Genomic DNA, 18796 nt, shown 5'->3' with positions numbered 1-18796 from the left:
CACCATAGCTACTGTATGGGACATTTGTAAATGTGTATCATCGTATTACCTGTGGTGGGAAGACGAGGAAAGGAGAGTGGGTTCAGTTTATTTATAATCCGCTGGCATACCTATAAGGCAGTAAAAATAATAACATCACACTGGTCAATACCACCTGACTCCAAAAGTTTTTTGATTCCTGGTTTCGGTTTAACTTTCTCTCCCTAAGCAAGGGAGGAAACTGAACTGATAACAGTATGACCACCCCATACACCCATGCACCACTTAGACTACATCAATGAAGAGAAGCCCTACCTCTGATGGAACAGACTTTGGAACATTACAGCTGAGGGAGAGGGCTGCCCCATAAAGGCAGGCGACCTGAAGGATGCATAAAGGCTACTAGCCAACAGGATAAAAGCCAGCCCAAAGCTCAGTTACCAGTCACGGTTCTGGCTCAAGACTTGTCTGGCTGGAGGGGGCACCTTTATCTTCTTTGTCTCCTTGGACAGAGTGCTTTTTTCTATTTCATTAAAAGGGGCCCCACGGGGACCCTCTGTTCTGTTATGAATCTAAGCTCCAGCATTACCTTCCCTACACCATTAAAGTTTAGACCTTTCTTTCTCCATGATGATCTTTATATGCATATTTATAATTAACACTTATCACATGGCATTAGTTTATTTGCATATCTGTCTTCTTGTCAGACTGCAAGATTTCTGAAAATAGTCATATTCCTCTATTTATACTCAGTTCTTAGCACAGAACTTCATACAAAATAAGCCAATGCTTGAAAAGTATATGTTTGTTGTATGAATGTTTGGAAAGATGGATGGATAGATGGATGGATGAATGAAATTCAGAAAAGGTTTATCAAGAACATAGGAATGAGCTTGGAGCCAGGGCAGAGGACTCCTCTTCCTGTTCTTTCTCTATCCTTTAATACTATGAGTAAGAGAACAGAGAACAAAAGTCAAAATTGTCCAGGGAAGATTTTGTTAATGAGAACATTCCTCCTTCAGTAAGCCCACACAACTGGTTGTGACTAACACTGTCCTGTATTTTTAGAGGCTATGCTGGGTACCTTCCGTTTGCCCCTCCAGATCCAATATCCACCCCTCCTCTGACTCGGTGCCCCGAGGGAAGCTGAATTACGTGGACTAAATCAAGGGACTCAAAGAATACCGCAACAGGCTAGTTTGGGATACCTTATATTGGCACTCCCCTCCCCTTAAAACATTTTCTTTCTATGTTCTTTTAAGTGAGAGGATATAACAGAAAATATTACCCTTCCCAAAATTCCCCTGCACATCTGGTGAGACTTTCACTAATCGTGAACCCCTTAGATAAGCGCTCTAACACTTGTGTGGAAAGCAGCTTTAATGGAGCCTTCATTTCCTTGGAAACCAGCCCCTGGTGCAGAGCACAGACTACTTAAACATCAACAGCAGCAAATCCACTCTAAGCACATCAGCACAAACGAATGTCCCAAATTTAACAAATCTGAAAGCTTTGATCCTTGTGATGTATTATCCTCTCTGGAGGCAAGCTGGGGGTCCTTTCTTTTAAAGCTTGTTCTCTAATCTATTACCTCCCAAATCTTTTCAGAATAAATCCGACATAGAAAAGTATGCCGAGCATAGTGCACAGCAGAACCAATAGCTAAGGCCGTTTGCTGCTACAGGCTACCAGCTTGGGGGCATCAGCCCCAGGGTCATCTGCAACACAAACGCCGAGGGGATCAGTGTCTTAGCACATTGGCATCCATTTGTGGGGCACAGAGAAGACACCAGGGCTGGACACAGACACTTGGCATCTACTACCTATTATCCCCTGACACTGAGCCCTGGATACGGGAGGCTGCACTAGAACCACAACCTTCATGCCTCTAGAAACTGTCCGTCATCATGGCTACGACTGCCGCTCTCTCAGAATGGACTTGGCACACCTTATCTCACAGAACTGGCAGTGATTTGCTCTGTTGTTTCCAAAGATTAGCCTCGGAGCCTGGTTATCTAGGACCTACAGGAAATTACATCATCCTTTTATTTAATGTTCTAAATTCATGCACATTGTTCTCAATCCGAAGAAATACAAGGTATGGGAGAAGTTTCACTTCTTTTCCTTTGCACCCCATGCCCCTCACAGCCTTTAGATACCCATTCCTAAAGTTCATGTATCCTCCTAGCATTTCTTTTTGCAGACATAATAAACACAAATAAATATTCCTATCATGTTCTTTTTTTACACAAAATGTAGCATGCTATGCCTGTATATACAATGTTTGTGTATCTGTGCATTCTGTTGCACTTTTTTTTCATTTAATAAAATATCTATAGAGTATATAGAAGACTTTCTCATTCTCTTTTATGGTGGCATAGATTTCCACTGTGGAGAGGTACCACAATTTATTTTAATCGGTATCTACTGATGTTTATTTGCCTTGTCCCCAATTTTTTTTCTTTGCTATTGTAAACAGCATGGCATATGTCATTCTTCTGTATAAAGATATGCCTTTAGAAGAAATTCCCAGAAACAGGATTGTTGAGTCCAAGGATAAGTGCATTTGTAATTTTGATAAATATTGTCAACTTTCCCTTCACTGACATTTATCACTTTGTATCCCTGCCAGAAATGTCTGTGGGTGCTTTTTTCCCCAAAGCCTTGCCAACAAAATATGTTGTCCAACTTTTGCATTTTTGTCAGTCTGATAAGTTGAAAATTATATTTTAGTGTAGTTTTAAATTTTACTTTATTATAAGGGAAGTTTATCATCTTTTCATTTGTTTAAGACCACCTGCATTCCCTAACAATAAACCCTTTTTCTACTGGAATTAGTTAGAGGTGGTTTCTGTTGCTGCATACTGTTAACACTGTTTAAAAACCGTTTCTCCTGGAAGCCAGTGTGTGTCTCCATGCATTTATTTTGATATTGGTCCTTAAAGGTCCAAACTGGAAGAGTTAGATGTTACCCTAAGTATTTACCCCTTGGAGACAAAAGTGATTATAAGTGGCCTGTACCTCCAGCATTGGTTCCAGCTTCGGAAGCTTTATCAAGCACTGCTAAGTCCTTGTGCTAAGAGTAAACAATATGATGGCATGTCAATGCACCATTTTTTAAGTTCTAACTCTTTAGGCAAGCAATTGTCCTAGCATTCCCTCCCAGTTTAACAAAGAATGAGTGGGAAAAAACTTGGGTTGGATGGAGCATCCAACGAGCCGAATCTTTTGGAGACATCCCAAGGAACTGGCTTTGGTCTCATTTCTCCCAATGTCCAGTTGGAACTCCATATACACGAAATACCTGGGTCTGAAAAGAACAAAGAAAGTGGGTTGGGCTATTTGGAAGGTTAGAAAGGCCCCAGAAATCTCTGGCAGAGCTGACTGGAGGGGGTCTTCTTGTCCACAGCCAGATTGTGAATACTGGGAGAGGCAGCTGCTTTGCCTAATGCATAGATACCAACACAGAACATCAAAAAAGAACATCAACAAACATATTCTAAATACCTTGTTACCAACGGAAAAAGTAAATTTCCAAACATTGGCCCTAATGAAATGAAGCATATTATTTACCTGACAAAGGATAAAGGATAAAAATCACATGATTATCCCAATAGGTATAAAAAATAGGTATACCCTTTTATGATAACTATAATATTTTCAACAAATGCTGTTGGGAAAACTGGATATCCACATGCAAAAGAATAAAATTGTCCCTTATGTCATACATAGAAATCAACTCAAAGTAGATTAAAGACTGAAATATGAGACCTGAAACTAAAACTTCCTAGAAGGAAACAGAGAAAAGGCTTCATGGCATTGGTCTATGATTTCATAGATATAACACCGAAAGCAAAGGCAACAAAAGCAAAAATAAACAAACAGGACAACATCAAGCTAAAAGTCTTCTGCACATCAAAGAAATCAGTCAACAGAGAAAAAAGGCAACCTATGGAATGTGAGAAAATATTTACAAACAATATATCTGATAAAGGGTTAACCTTCAAAATACACAAGGAACTCCTATAAGTCAACAATGAAAGAAACTAATAAGTTGATTTTTTAATGGGCTAAAACTTAAATATACATTTCTCCAAAGAAGACATAAAATGGCTAACAGGTATATGAAAAAATGTTCAACATCACTTATCATTAGGGAAATGCAAATCAATCAAAACCACAAGATACCACCTCACACCTGTTTGGATGGCTACTACCAAAAAATAAAAGACAAAAAGTGTTTTCAAGATTGTGAAGAAATTGGAATCCATATTCACTGTTGGTGGAAATGCAAAATGATGCAGCTGTTATGGAAAACAGTATAGAGAAAATTGGAAGAATTAAAACTAGAACTGCTATATGGTCCAAAAATCCCACTTTTGGATTTTTATCCAAAAGAATTGAAATCAGGATCTCAAAGAGATATCAGAACTCCATGTTCACTGTAGCACTATTCACAATAGCCAAGAAATGGGAACAACGTAAATATCCTACAATGGATGAATGGCTAGAGAAAATATGGTTTATATATAACCAGAGAATATTATTCAGCCTTTAAAAAAGAAAAAAATGTGCAATATGGGACAAGATCAGTAAATCTTGCAGATCTTGTGAAATAAGCTAATCATAGAAAGAAATATTGCACGTTTTCACTCAGATGAGGTATCTAAAACAGTCAAGTTCATAGAATCAAGGGGTGAAATGGTTGCCAGGGGCCCAAGAAAGGGGGAAATGGGCTACTGATCAATGGGCATAAAGGTCTAGTTAAATAAGGTGAACTGATTCTAAAGATCAGCTGTACAATATTGCACCTACAGCCACCAACACTGTATGTACTCTTACAATTCTGTTCAGAGGGTAGATTTCATGTTCAGTGTTCCCACCACAACAAAAAAATTTTTTAAAGAATAAATCCAAAAAACGTATCAAATATTACACTCTTTAATTATGTCCAGTTTGTTGTATGTCAATTATACCTCAATAAAGGCTTGTTTCAAAATAAAAAAAAAAAGAGATGTAGAATTGCTGCATGGAGTCCTGTCATTTTTCTATCATGCACATATACCTTTATTACTCATTCTAAATTAAATATATTCCATAGTTTGGTTTTCAGTTTTAAAAAATGACAAAGTAATTTGTGCAATAGGTGTCTTCATTCTATCACAGAGCCTAGAGTTAGTGAGGCTCAAGGCCAAGGATGAGGGTAGAGTTGTAAGTGATACTAAATGACACATACTGTAAAATTCCACTTATATGAGGTCCCTAGAGTAGTCAAATTCATAGAGACAGAAAGTGGAATGCTGGTTACCAGGGGTTGGGGGCCAGGGAAGAAAAAAGAGTTGGATTTAATGGGTACAGAGTTTCAGTTTTGCAAGATGAAAGGGTTCTGAAGATTGACTGCACAGCAGTGTAAATATACTTACAACTACTGAACTCTCCGCCTAAAATGGTTAATATAAACTTTAGGTTGTGTGTATTTTACCACAAAAATTTTAAAAATAGTTAAAATGATTTAAAGAAAAGAGTGATGAATGATAGAAGTCAATGCCACCGCACACGACTTGCTCATTTTTTTTTTAAATGCAAGTTTTTCATGTTAATGAACGACTTTGAAAGGGAGTCATGTGAAAACATTCTGCTCCACCAGGACTCTCAAGACACGTTTTCCAGTACCAAGTACTGGTGGATCCTGAATAATTTCCCCTAGAGAGGGTGGCCCTTGGGGGCCCAAGAATTGAGGCCAAACTTCCAGATTTTTGTTGGCTGAACAGGGTTATGTCAAGCTCCACTGAATACACTGTACCTCAGAATCCCCTCAGAACAAGGACAGCCCTAGAAATGAATGAGAAGGTTTAAGCTCACAAATATGGCTAAGAACAAACTCGAGAGACCAGCAGGAGAAGCACAGGAAGCATCTCTTTTCCCTCCCATCCGGCGCCAACATCTGGCTTCTTGGGCAGCTGGTCTTACTTAGGCCCAGCCAGATTTCCCGTGATGAATCACAGAGAAGAGTGTAAGTGATATTCTTCTGGATTACCTCAGATCTCACGGAACTTTTATGGAGGATAGTTGATTACATGATTCTAACAGTCCACGTGGAAAGGGCTCACTTATTTTATATATCTTCATTTTCTTAACTAGTTTTCATTGTGTACATATATAATTATGGTTCAAAATAAAGTCTTTCCCAATGCAGAGACAACCTACCTGTTTAAATTTCCTTTGCTCAGAATCTATATCACAGAAATAATACAGATCTCAGCTAAATATAAAAATAATAATTTATCTATTACAAGTGAGATCATTTAATTTGATTAACATTCTATTTCTCTCTTGCTACCTTTCTATCATGTTTCATTGGCCCCCCTCAAAACCTATCCTTGTGACACAGATGGGACCATGTGTACCAGCCACTGTCCCTAGTACAGCCTCGCCAATGTCTCTTTAGGATTAGGTCTCTGGCAGCTGGGACTGTCAATAACATTACTAGGTTAAACGCAGGAAGCTTCATACTGGGTGAGGTTTTTTTTTTTTTCCTTCTGTCTAAGTCCTCTAATCTCGGCATTTGCAAACCAGCCATAATAGAAGTGTCCACCGAGCATTCAGCAGACATTAACTAATTCATTTGTTACACTCTCCCCTTTGGGGGGGTACTGGCATGTAATCCAATACCTGTCAGGGATATACTTACAGAATTACTGGAACAATCTTGACAGGACACTACTATTGTGCCTTGATAATTTATTGAAACCACCTGGCTTCAGACATCTTACTCTGGATAATACCTTGAGTGTGTTATTTTGAAAATTTTCCAACATACAGAAAAATTAAAACAATAGTATAAGGATCAATCACGTATCTTTCCTGTAGATTCACCCGTTTTAAACATTTTGCCATATTTGCTTTATCTCACTCTCAGGGTGTGTGTGTGCGTGTGTGTGTGCATGCGCACGCACGTGTGTGTGTTAAGCATTTGAAAAAACTGCAGGGGTGACCCGGCAGCTCAGTTGGTTGGTCGTCCAACTTCAGCTCAGGTCATGATCTCATGGTCTGTGGGTTTGAGCCCACATCAGGCTCAGAGCCTAGAGCCTGCTTTGGATTCTGTGTCTCCCTCTCTCTTTGCCTCTCTCTCTCTCTCTTTCTCTTAAAAATAAATAAATAAACAAACACACACACACACACATTTTTTTAAAAAGAAAAAACTACAAACATCATTAATACTTCAATCCTAGTTATTTTAGCCCTTATATTTCAATAATAAGAACATTCTCCTATATAAGCACAATATCATTGTCATGCAAAGTTTTAAACTTGATATAGTCTCATCAAATATATAGTCCATGTTCAAACTCTTCCCACTGACCCAATAAAGTCCTTAAAGCTGTTTTCTTTTTTAAACAACCAGGATCCAATCAAAGATGACGCATTGCATCTTGTTACCATCTTTCTTGTTTCCTTTCATCTAGAACAGTTCCCTCCACCCCCCTCATTCTCTCCCACCCCTCATTTTGGGGGGTCTTTTATCACATTAACATTTTTTAAGGTCAGTGGTTTTAGAAAATGTTCCATTTTTTAAGGTCAGTGGTTTTAGAAAATGAGCCCCTGTATTTGCCTGATCATTCCCCTATGATTCGAATAAAATTAAAGATTTTTGGCAAGATTTTGGCAACATTATGTAAGTGATGGGGTGTCATTGTATCACATTAGGAAACATAAAATGTCTTATTATTTTTTTTAAGTTCATTTATTTATTTTGAGAGACAGCACATACATGCACACACATGAGCGGGAGGAGGGGCAGAGAGGGAGGGAGGGAATCCCAAGCAGGCTCCACACTGTCAGTGCAGAGCCTGACACCAGACTTGATCCCACAAACCATGAAATTGTGACTTAAAGCCAAAATCAATAGTCAGACGTTTAACTGACTGAGCCACCCAGGTACCCCTAAAATGTCTCATTATAGATGATGCTAAGTTTGATTGCTTAATTAAGGAGTCTGCAATCTTTTTTTATTGTAAAGGTACTTTTGCCCTTTGCAATAAATAATAAATGACACTTCAAGATGATGTGGATATTCATATATACATATATGACTTTATTTTGTAGAGCAGTTTTAGGTTCATAGCAGCACTGAGCAGAAGGTCCAGAGATTTCCTATATACCATCTGCTCCCCACATCATCAACTTCCTCTACCAGGTGGGTACATTCATCATAACTGATGAACCTACACTGATACATCCTTATCACCCAAAGTCCATAGGGTTCACTGTGTACATTCTATGGGTTTTGACAAATGTCTACTGACCATTCACCATTATAGTAACATACAGAGTAGTTTCACTGCCCTAAAATTCTCTATGCTTTGCCTATTTATCCCTTTTCCCTGCTAACCTATGCAATCACTGATCTTTTTTACTGTCTCCAAGTTTTGCCTTTTCCAGAATGTAGTATTTTGGAATCACACAATGTGTAGCCTTTTCATATTGGCTTATTTGCTTAGTAGTATACAAGATTCCTCCCTGTCTTGTCATGACTTGACAGCTCACTTCATTTTAGTGTTGCATAATATTCCATTATCTGGATGTAACACAGTTTATTTATCCAGTCACCTAACGAAGGACATCTTGGTTCTTCCAAGTTTGGGCAGTTTTGAATAAAGCTGCTAGAAATAACTGTGTATAGTGTTTTGTTTGGATATAAGGTTTCAGTTCCTTTGGATAAATATCAAGAAGTGCAACTCCTGGACCACATGATGAATATTCTTTCCCCTGACAACTCTTTAGCTGTTGGTTTAATGATCCATTAATGACTCTTGCCTGCACTGATTATTATAATGTTGTTGGCAAAACGATGATTTTCTAATCATTCCTTCCACATATATTAGTTGGCATTCTTTTGTAAATAAGAGCTTTTACTGCACCCACCACCACCACCATGATAAAATTTAATGATTATTGTACAATTCAATAAGTTGAGGGGCCCCTGGGTGGCTCAGTCAATTAAATGGTCGACTTCGACTCAGGTCATGATCTCACAGTTTGTGAATTTGAGCCCCACATTGGGCTCTGTGCTGACAGCTCAGAGCATGGAGCCTGCTTCAGATTCTGTTTGTGTCTCTCTCTGCCCCTCCTTTGCTCACTCTCTCTCTGTCTCTCAAAAGAAATAATAAACATTAAAAACATATTTTTTAATTCAATATGTTGGGCAGACACATGAAAAGATGTTCAATGTCACTCATCAACAGGGAAATACAAATCAAAACCACACTGAGCTACCACCTCACATCAGTCAGAGTGGCTAAAGTTAACAACTCAGGAAACAAGAGATGCTGACATGAATGTGGAGAAATGGGAACCCTCTTGCACTGTTGGTGGGAATGCAACCTGGAGCAGCAGCTCTGGAAAACAGTGTGGAGGTTCCTCAAAAAATTAAAAATAGAATTACCCTAAGATCCAGCAATAGCACTACTAGGAATTTATCTAATGGATCTAGGAGTGCTGATGCATAAGAACACATGTACCCCAATGTTTATAGCAGCACTTTCAACAATAGCCAAATCATGGAAAGAGCCTAATGTCCATCAGCTGATGAATGGATTTTTTAAAATGTGGTTTATATATACAATGGAATACTATTTGGCAATGAGAAAGAATGAAATCCTGCCATTTGCAGCAACGTGGATGGTGAAATAAGTGCTAAGTAAAATAAGTTAGTCAGAGAAAAACAGATATCATATGTTTTCATTCATATGTGGAACTTGAGAAACTTAACAGAAGATCATGGGGGAAAGGAGGAGAAAAATAGTTACAAACAGAGAGGGAGGGAGGCAAACCATAAGAGACTCTTAAATACAGAGAACAAACTGACAGTTGATGGGGAGGGGGGCTTGGGAGATGGGGACATGGGTGATGGGCTTTGAGGAGGGCACTTGTTGGGATGAGCACTGAGAGTTGTATGCAAACAATGACTCAAGGGAATCTACCCCAAAACCAAGAGCACACTGTATACACTGTATGTTAGCCAATTTGACAATAAATTGTATTTTAAAAAACTAAAATAAATTTAAAAATTCAATATGTTGTGGCATCTAGGTGTTAAGTGTCCAAATCTTGATTTTGGCTCAAGTCATGATCTCGCAGTTCATGAGTTTAAGCCCCATATGGGGCTCCACGCTGACAGTGCAGAGCTAGCTTGAGATTCTCTCTCTTCCTCTCTCTGCCCCTCCCCCACTTACACACCGTCTCTCTCTCTTTCTGTCCCAAAATAAATAATTAAAAACTTAAAGTAAATAAATAAAATTCATTATGTTATAATCCATTACTGTCATTTTTTGATGTTCATATTTTTCCAAATGTGGTCAGAGGGACCTGCTTAAAGCTAGGAAAATTCATGATTTTACTGTATTATTACATTACAAGTAAGCAGTTATGCTATATTAAAATACTAGTTTTAACCTCTGGTCCCTTTCATTGGGAAATTTGTAATACAACCCAAAGGCCTCAACCCCAACCCCAACACTCCACCTTATGGAACCATCCTTCTCCTTATTACTCAAGCAAAATAACCTTTGTTCCTATCCCCCAAATCGTTGGCAATCCAGAAGCATTCCCAGCATTTTCAAAGATCTGGGACAGGATGAAGGAGAAACCGTCTTCTATGATTAGTATTTCGTCTCATGACCGCCCAATTTCACATCACCTCAGGTCAACCCAATGCCATGTTACCAACCCCCACCTTATGTACCCCAACCATGGATTCAGCACCTTCTTCATTTTAAAAAATTTTAAACATTCATTCATTTTGAGAGACAGAGTGTGGGTGGGTGCAGAGAGAGAGGGAGACACAGAATTTGAAGCAGACTCCAGGTTCTAAGCTGTCGGCACAAAACCCAACATAGGGCTTGAACTCATGAACCATGAGATCATGATCTAAGCTGAAGTCAGACACTTAACCACCACCCATCCTTCTTCATATTTTAAGGCTTTGCTGAAAATATAGAATTAGCATAATACCAAATAGGAAGTAACTTAATATTCACATCAGATATCATTGCTCAAGGATTCTTCTCTGAGCTCCCTCCCTGGGCCATTCATTACTTTCATTCTCTCTACTCAATCTACCACAGCTTCTTTCCAAATCATCTCCACCTCTAAGGCAAACATTAGGAACCATGCAAATGAGTGACCACAGCAAACACTTCATTCATGGCTAAATCTAGAATCACTCAACAAACGGTTCTCAAGTTCCCCTGATAAAAGACATCATTTTCTCCTTTGCCTCAATCATCCTACCTATGAATATCCTTTCAACCACCTTCCCACTTTCTCACCTTGGCAGTCTATTCTTACAATATCTTCAGCAGTGACCCTCCTGGCATCCTGTCCCTACTGGCTAATCCCAGGTGGCCATCCCTCCTGGCTCATAGCAAGCATGGGAGAAGACTCTTAATAGCACTTTTCTTTAGTCATCTGCTCCTCATGGCCACCTCTCCTACCCTCCTATCACTGCTCACAGCTCTCTATATGAAAAAGCTGGCAATATGCTGCTCAGGACCCACTTCCTTACACACAGAACTTCCCATCACAACCAACTCAGCTAACTCTTTGCAGGATAAGAGGGGCTGCTGAGTCACAACTGCAATTATGAGTCAGAACATTCCAGCTCCTGGGAAGCGGGAAGGAGAGACATGGGGAATATTATCCCTTCTGGGAAATAAATACATGATGAATATATAGGATCGAGTCACTAGTTCAAAAGCCATACACACATTAACACACATACACATGCATGAACATGCATGCACACATTCACATACACACACTTCTACTTAGTTACTCCTGTCTATGGTATCTAGAGAGAAGTGAGTAAAAATTACCATTAAAAAAATAAGGAAGTCAGTGATAACTTACAGCACACACGTGTCCGCTTCACTGAGTAGGACTGACTTTCCCAAGTTATTATGAATTTTCTACCTCATGTGCTGCATATAACATAGCCTGATGCCGTGGCAATGAGAGCTGTTAGCCAAACAATTACAAGCAAAAGTAATGACCAGGAAGCAGAAATTGGGCCTTAGCCTTGGGCCTAGATTACACTGGACTGCTCTGACATATAAACCAACCATTAACTAAGTGTCTGTTGAGTACATTTCTTGGTGAAAAACTTTTGATAATATATCCAGGAGATTATTCAATAATATCTTTTCTAGGCAGAATAATGGTTCCCCCCAAAGATATCCACATGCTACTTCCCAGAACCTGTGACTATGTTCTTACATGTCAAAAAGGGACTTTGTTAAGGACCTTGAGATGGGTAGATAATCCTAGAATATCCAGGCGAGCCCAATGTGGTCACAAGAGTCTTTAAATGATGGAAGAGGGAGGCAGAAGTTCAAAGTCAGAAAGGGATTTGAAGATGTTCTTCTGATGGACTTGAAAGTGGAGAAAGGGGGCATGAGACAAGGAATGTGGGGAGTCTCTGGCAATTGAAAAAGACCAGGAAAAGGATTCTCCAGAAGGAAGTGCAGCCAGGTTACTCACTGATTTTAGCCTAGTAAGAGTCACTTCACCTTTTGATCTCCAGACTTAAAAGGTTACAAATTTGTATTATCTTAACACTACATGTGTGATAATTTGTTACAACAGCAATAGGACTCTAAATTCTTCTTCCCCCAATTGAATTTTGCACAAACTAGGAGAAAGACAAGGATAAAATTCAGAGCAAGACACCACCTTTATTTCTAATAATACTTAGAGTTGGAAATATGACTCAGACACACAAAGATAAGGGGCTTCCCCAAACCAAACCCCAAATTAGACAGACTTCACCACCAGCCAAGTGCCACCTGAGGCCTGTCCCCTCTCCCTGATGCCAGGAGGTGCAAAGGGGAGCAGAATATATGCTTTCAGTTGGCAACCAGACATGGAAGAGAAACAGAAGAGAAAGAGACAAAGCTGAGCATCCTAGGTTCTCATCCCAAATGCCCTGTCAGGTAACTCACTCCTTCTCCCCAGAGGGGGAATAAGAAGGTGCCCTGAAGCTAACAGAGTCCTTCTACGTGGAAATAAAAAAGAAGGAAATGGGGGTGACTGGGTGGCTCAGTGGGTTAAGCCTTCAACTTGGGCTCAGGTATGATCTCATGGTTCATGAGTTGAAGCTCTGTATCAGGCTGTGTACTGATAGCTCAGAGCCTGGAGCCTGCTTTGAATTCTGTGTCTTTCTTTCTCCCTCTGCCCCTCCCCACTCATACTCTGTTTCTATTAAAAAATAAACATTTAAAAAAAATTAAAGAGGTAAAGGAAGCAAATTTTTCATTTACTACCCACCCTGGATATTGCTCCTTTCAATCAGGACATTATTATTTCCTGGGCCATACATTATTCAAAGAGGCATTATCTTCTAGGCATTGAGAGCACTGCTCTATAGTCCGTTTGCCTGAATTCACATACAGTTTCATTACATTCTAGCAAATTGCCTACTCTCACTGTGCCTCAGTTTTCTCAGTTGGTTTAAAAGAGGGAGGGGGGATGGGGCGTCTGGGTGGCTCAGTGGGTTAAGCAGCCGACTTCGGCTCAGGTCATGATCTCACGGTTCGTGAGTTTGAGCCCCAAGTCAGGCTCTGTGCTGACAGCTCAGAGCCTGGAGCCTGCTTCAGAGTCTGTGTCTCCTTCTCTTTCTGCCCCTCCCCTGCTCAAGCTCTGTCTCTCAAAAATAAATAAATGTTAAAAAAAAAAAGAGGAAGGGGGGAAAGAAAGGGATTGTGATACATTAATAACTTGTTTCATAGTTTTGATATGAGAATGATACAGCATAATGAGTATAAAGTACTTAGCACAGTGTCTTCAGTATAGTATGCATTCAACAATTGACTATTGACTATTATTGTTGCTGAGTACCATTTCTGCAGATTTCCATAAGTTATACAAAGGGGTTTGTTGTTTTTGTTGTTGTTGTTTTTATTTAAAGAACTAAACAGTCATTATAGAGAGTTTGATAGCTTATATTAGATCAGCGGTTCTAAACCAGGAATTGCCCTCCAGGAAGCATTTGGCAATATCTGAAGACACTTTTGGTTGTCACAGTTGAGGATGGTACTGGCCTCTAGTGGATAGAGGCCAGAGATGCTGCTAAATATCCTAAAATGCACAGGACAGCCCCCACAGCAAAGAATTATCTAGCCTGAAATGCTACAGGGCCAAAATTAAGAAACACTATTAGACAACATTGGAATTGAGTTGCATGAGAAAAAGAACTTTTTTATTTATATTCTACTTATCAGGCAGATGTTTGTTAATAAATAAACCAAATACTGAATGCAATCATATAGAGGAAGATTACAATAAGACAAGGTAGAACAGGCACATAAAAATTGGAAACTGTTTTGTTGAGCTCTTTCTTCCTTCCTTCCTTCCTTCCTTCCTTCCTTCCTTCCTTTCTTTCTTTCTTCCTTTCTTTTGTTCAAGAATAAGGAAATTCTTTTGGATAGTTCTTTTAAAATCAGACTTCAGCCCCACTGTCCTACTCCCATGCCCCCTGTTATAATGCTGTTTTCTCACCCACAAGTGGTTGTGGAAATGCCTGTAGGGTGGAGGTTTCCATCCTCTGGTCTGTGGAGAACCTTGGACAAATGTGCGCAATAAGCCTTGTCTCAAACCCGAAGACATTTGTCTCTTTACTTCTCAGAACTATTTTCTAATGAATATAAATGTTGCTGTGATAGGTAGCATAAAAATGAAATTAAAAACATTACTACATTAATAGTAGCTTCTTGTCATTGGTATGTTCTAAATCAACAGAAGACAAAAATATGCCTATAATCTGTGGGATAGGTATATCCTTGAAATGTGGGATGTAATGCTGGTGAACGTTAAGAATGGTTTTCAGGAGTGTCTGGGTGGCTCAGTCAGTTGAGCATCCAGCTCTAGAGTTCGGCTCAGGTCATAACCTCACGGTTCATGGGATCAAGCCCCATGTCAAGTGGAGTTTGCTTGGGATTCTCCCTCTCCCTCTACCTCTCTGCCCCTCCCCTTCACCCACGCACACGCACGCACACAGACACATGCTCGTTCACTCTCATTCTGTCTCAAAAATAAATAAACTTTTTAAAAAGAAGTCTTTTTCAATGTCATATGTAATGAAACTGTGATCTTTCATAGATTCCGTTATGGCTTTCCACTGCATCCTAACATGATTGCCAAAATGCCAAATAATTTGAATAATAATTTGAATAATAATTTGGCAGTGGGAAGGTCTTAGGGTAACTTCCTTTTAATGTGGTCTATTTCTCATTGAGAGAAAATCCTCATTTCCCCAACATCGATTTCTGAACCCCCTCCTCACTCCAGCCCCAACTGACTCATCTATGTATCTTAGCACAGTGTCCTACCTGGGTCTCAGTGGTCAGTTATCTTCCTCATTTGGCACATAAAGCCTGATCCAAGGACACAGCAGTGAGAACCTTTAGCCAAATAATTACAAGGAAAAGTAATGATTAGGTATCTGGGAATGAAAAGCCAGCAATGTTCAACCTATTTCCTGAGCACATGATTATATGAACTGATATACATGGACAGCTTTGTTTACCTGAAGGAGAGAGAGGAGGAGATGGTTACATGAGAATATACAATGAAAATTGGTTTAAACAATAGGGCTTATTCATTCAACTAACAAGAAGTCTAGAGGAACAGCAATTCCAGTACTGGCATAGTAGCTTAACGACATTATCAAGGACACACAGTTTTTTCCCGTCTTTCTTTTCTACTAATCTCAACTGGTTGGCTTTTGATGTCAAGGTTACCCCTTCATGATGCAAGAAGACTACAACATCACAGTTATATCCAAAGGCAAATGAAGAAGGCAATTTCTCCTTGCCCATCTCTCTTTATCATGAGGATAATAATCTATCTCAGAAGTCTCTCCTTGGGAACTTCCTAGAAGTTCCACAAAAGGACCCCTGACAAAGGGATTTCACATGGCTAAGCTCAAGCTATGAGGAGGCAGGAGAAACAAGCACTGAAGTGTTCAACCTCTACAGTGAGAAACGGGCACTTCCAGCAAAGAGTTAGGAATCCATCCCAGTGAAAGACAAGAACTGGCAAAAACGGTGTTAAGTGCTTTCCACTAAGACCAAGGCAGCAGGCATGGCCCCCTGAGGTAGGGCCATAAGTTCAAGCTGAAGAGGCACACATCTAGACTTTGAGGTCACACCTGCTCTTGTTCTAACATACACAGTAGCCCCAATTTTCTCTCCTTAACCTATCATTCCCTTTATATTCAGTTATTCCCAAAGATCTTTATGAGGTACGTTTTTTAATGTTTTTTAACACCGTTTAAATTCATCGTAGAAATAGAAAATTCTAAAACCCCAAGATACTTATGTTGAGATAATTGCTATTGATGTTAATAGTTTGCTATATATTCTTTTAAACATTCTCATATTGACATACATATATACATTTTTAAAGGTATTATTTCCTATAGCATTTTCTCCCATTGAAATTCATGTAAGAATACAAATTACTCTTTTCAACTTCAAAAGTTGAACTATTTTGGAAAGCAAATTGAACTATTTAGAAAGTAGCCAATGCCAGATGATAGACCAAGATAATAGGAAAAAGAAATAGTTTGGAATAGCATCAATTTAAAGTTAATTCATCAAGTTTATATATCAGTAAATGTGACACTACATAGTACTTGGCTGCAGTGTAATGTTTGGTGAAATTAATTTCTAGCCCAGCATTTGAAACAAGAACACCATTAGCTTTCCATGCATACCTAGATTTGCTTTGACTGTTACAGGCATAAATCATTCCTTCTATACTCTGTTATGAATAATGCGGTAGCATTAAAAGGATTTAGTGTATTAAATGTTCCAGTCTGCAAAAAAAAAAAAAATCCACATAAACTGCACCTTCATCTTTTAGAGCTTTCTTTGAGCTTATATCTCAAGTAATATATTCAAATTCCTCCTAAAATTCTCAAGTAGCAAATGTAATCATTCTAAATTAATTAGCATCACAGCAACATTTTCTTTGCACTATGGGGAACACCTGCCCACATCTCACATATCACAGCTATCATGACAGCTCGACAGAGGGCGTTTGACCAGCCACCATGACTTTTGCCCCTTTGATGCAGCTTTTTGGTCATGGGGATGTTTTGGTGTTCAAATTCCAGCTTTGCCATTTATTAAGATGTGTTCTTGTGGCATACGGCTTAACCTTCATCAAGTCTCCATTTTCTCACTTGTAGAATAGAAATAGTAATATCTATCCCCAGAGACTTGTGGTGAGGAGTAGATAAAATATTTTTAAGTGCTTATGTAATACCAGGAACATATTAGTTGCTCAGTAAGTCGTGGCAACGACAAAATTAGCAATGTTGGGATTGATGATGGTGACAATGATGATGCAGTAGGACCACACACAAAGGAGGACTAAAATAAAGTTCGCCCCTAAGCTGAGGGTCTGGTGCAGGGATTCCTAAATAGAAGTACCTCCAATAAACTTATTTATGAATTAATCCAACTTAAATCTGGAATTAATCCAGATTTAAAAAGAGAAAATAAAATGTACATAAACTGCAACATCAAAAGAACTTAGAAAAATACAATCAGATATTTGGTAGTGGCACTGACCAACCAAATATGATGCCACAGACCAGATGTATACTTTTCACATCTACCCCCTGACTTTTAATATATTAGTGACTCGCTTTTTGCCAACTATTACTAGGTCCTCCTGTTTTTGCCTGGCTGTGCCACAAGTCCTAGAAACTACTAAAAAAGAGTCAGAGTATGCCCAACCATAAAAGAAATATTCATGGCACAGAAATAGGCATATTAAAAAAGGAAGAAAAAATAATGGTGAGGGAGAAACCATAGCTTGGTAAGTGCTACAAACTCAAGCATAGAACAAAGATTACATAAAAATTAAATAAATTAAACTACTATTCCCAGGGAATTCTCAAGAAAACTTTACCATCGGCGTACATGCAGTGATAGGAACATATGTGGCTGCTTTAAAACATCCTTCAGGAAGCAAGTGGCAATTTCTACCCGTCCAGGATAAAAGTTGCTACCGTACATTTCTCTGTAAGGAAGAAATCAGAGCAGAAAGAATTTGCCGTTGAGTTCTGCCAGGAAACTTTCCCAAGGCTATGGCTCCGGTCTCCACTCAACAGTCATTGCTTAAAAAGAACACAGAAGAAAAAGCCATGGCTGTTCTATGAATTAGACACAAAGAAAAGTAGGTAGTTTTTGCTGAGAGAGTAAAAAGAAAATAATTCTCTTAAGAGGTGGGGAGATGTCTTAATTTCAAATGATATTTATAGTTTAAGAAAGAAGACACAACTACAAATTACTCCTACGTGAAAGGAAACATAGAAGAAGCCAGTAATTCAGATTTATTGATTGAATTTAAAGTTATTTTGGTACAGAATTCTCAATAAAGGGTCACAATGACCACAGATCATGCGCCGTGTGGTTTAGCTGGCGTGTGAGTTCTGGCATACCCATGACCATGCATGTGCATGTGGGCGCACAACTTTTAGGCAGCAGCTGATGGAAAAACAGTTGTCAGTAGTGTTTTTGAAATACACAATTCTATCTTGGATGACAAGCTCGATGTGCATTTGACACTATTGTCTATAAATGTAGGTCTGGAAGGCTCAGTGACAAGGGTATGGGTGAAAATTTGATTTTGGCTCAGTGAAACCATTTAAGCATATGTCCATTTGTCTCCTTCTGTACTGGCGGCACATCCTACTCAACAGATGGGGCAGGAGGTGGGGCTGAGATCCAAAGAATGAGCATGGCTG

At 39.1% G+C, this 18796-nt stretch overlaps 1 long non-coding RNA gene across 2 annotated transcripts in view; it reads right to left on the bottom strand.

Moving 5' to 3' along the window:
• The window catches only part of LOC115282173, a 76316-nt gene extending 74333 nt beyond the window's left edge, over positions 1-1983 (bottom strand). For both annotated transcript variants that reach the window (XR_003904546.1, XR_003904549.1), the window contains exons 1-2: positions 1928-1983; positions 50-110 (exon numbers count right to left, since the gene is read on the bottom strand). This is a non-coding gene — a long non-coding RNA (uncharacterized LOC115282173). The remainder of the gene's footprint in view (positions 1-49; positions 111-1927) is intronic.
• Between the last annotated feature and the right edge of the window lie 16813 nt (positions 1984-18796).

Source organism: Suricata suricatta, chromosome 1 (assembly GCF_006229205.1).
Source record: "Suricata suricatta isolate VVHF042 chromosome 1, meerkat_22Aug2017_6uvM2_HiC, whole genome shotgun sequence".
NCBI lineage: Eukaryota > Metazoa > Chordata > Mammalia > Carnivora > Herpestidae > Suricata > Suricata suricatta.
Note: the sequence above shows the minus strand (reverse complement) of the source record. Positions and strands in the feature narration are given on the sequence as shown.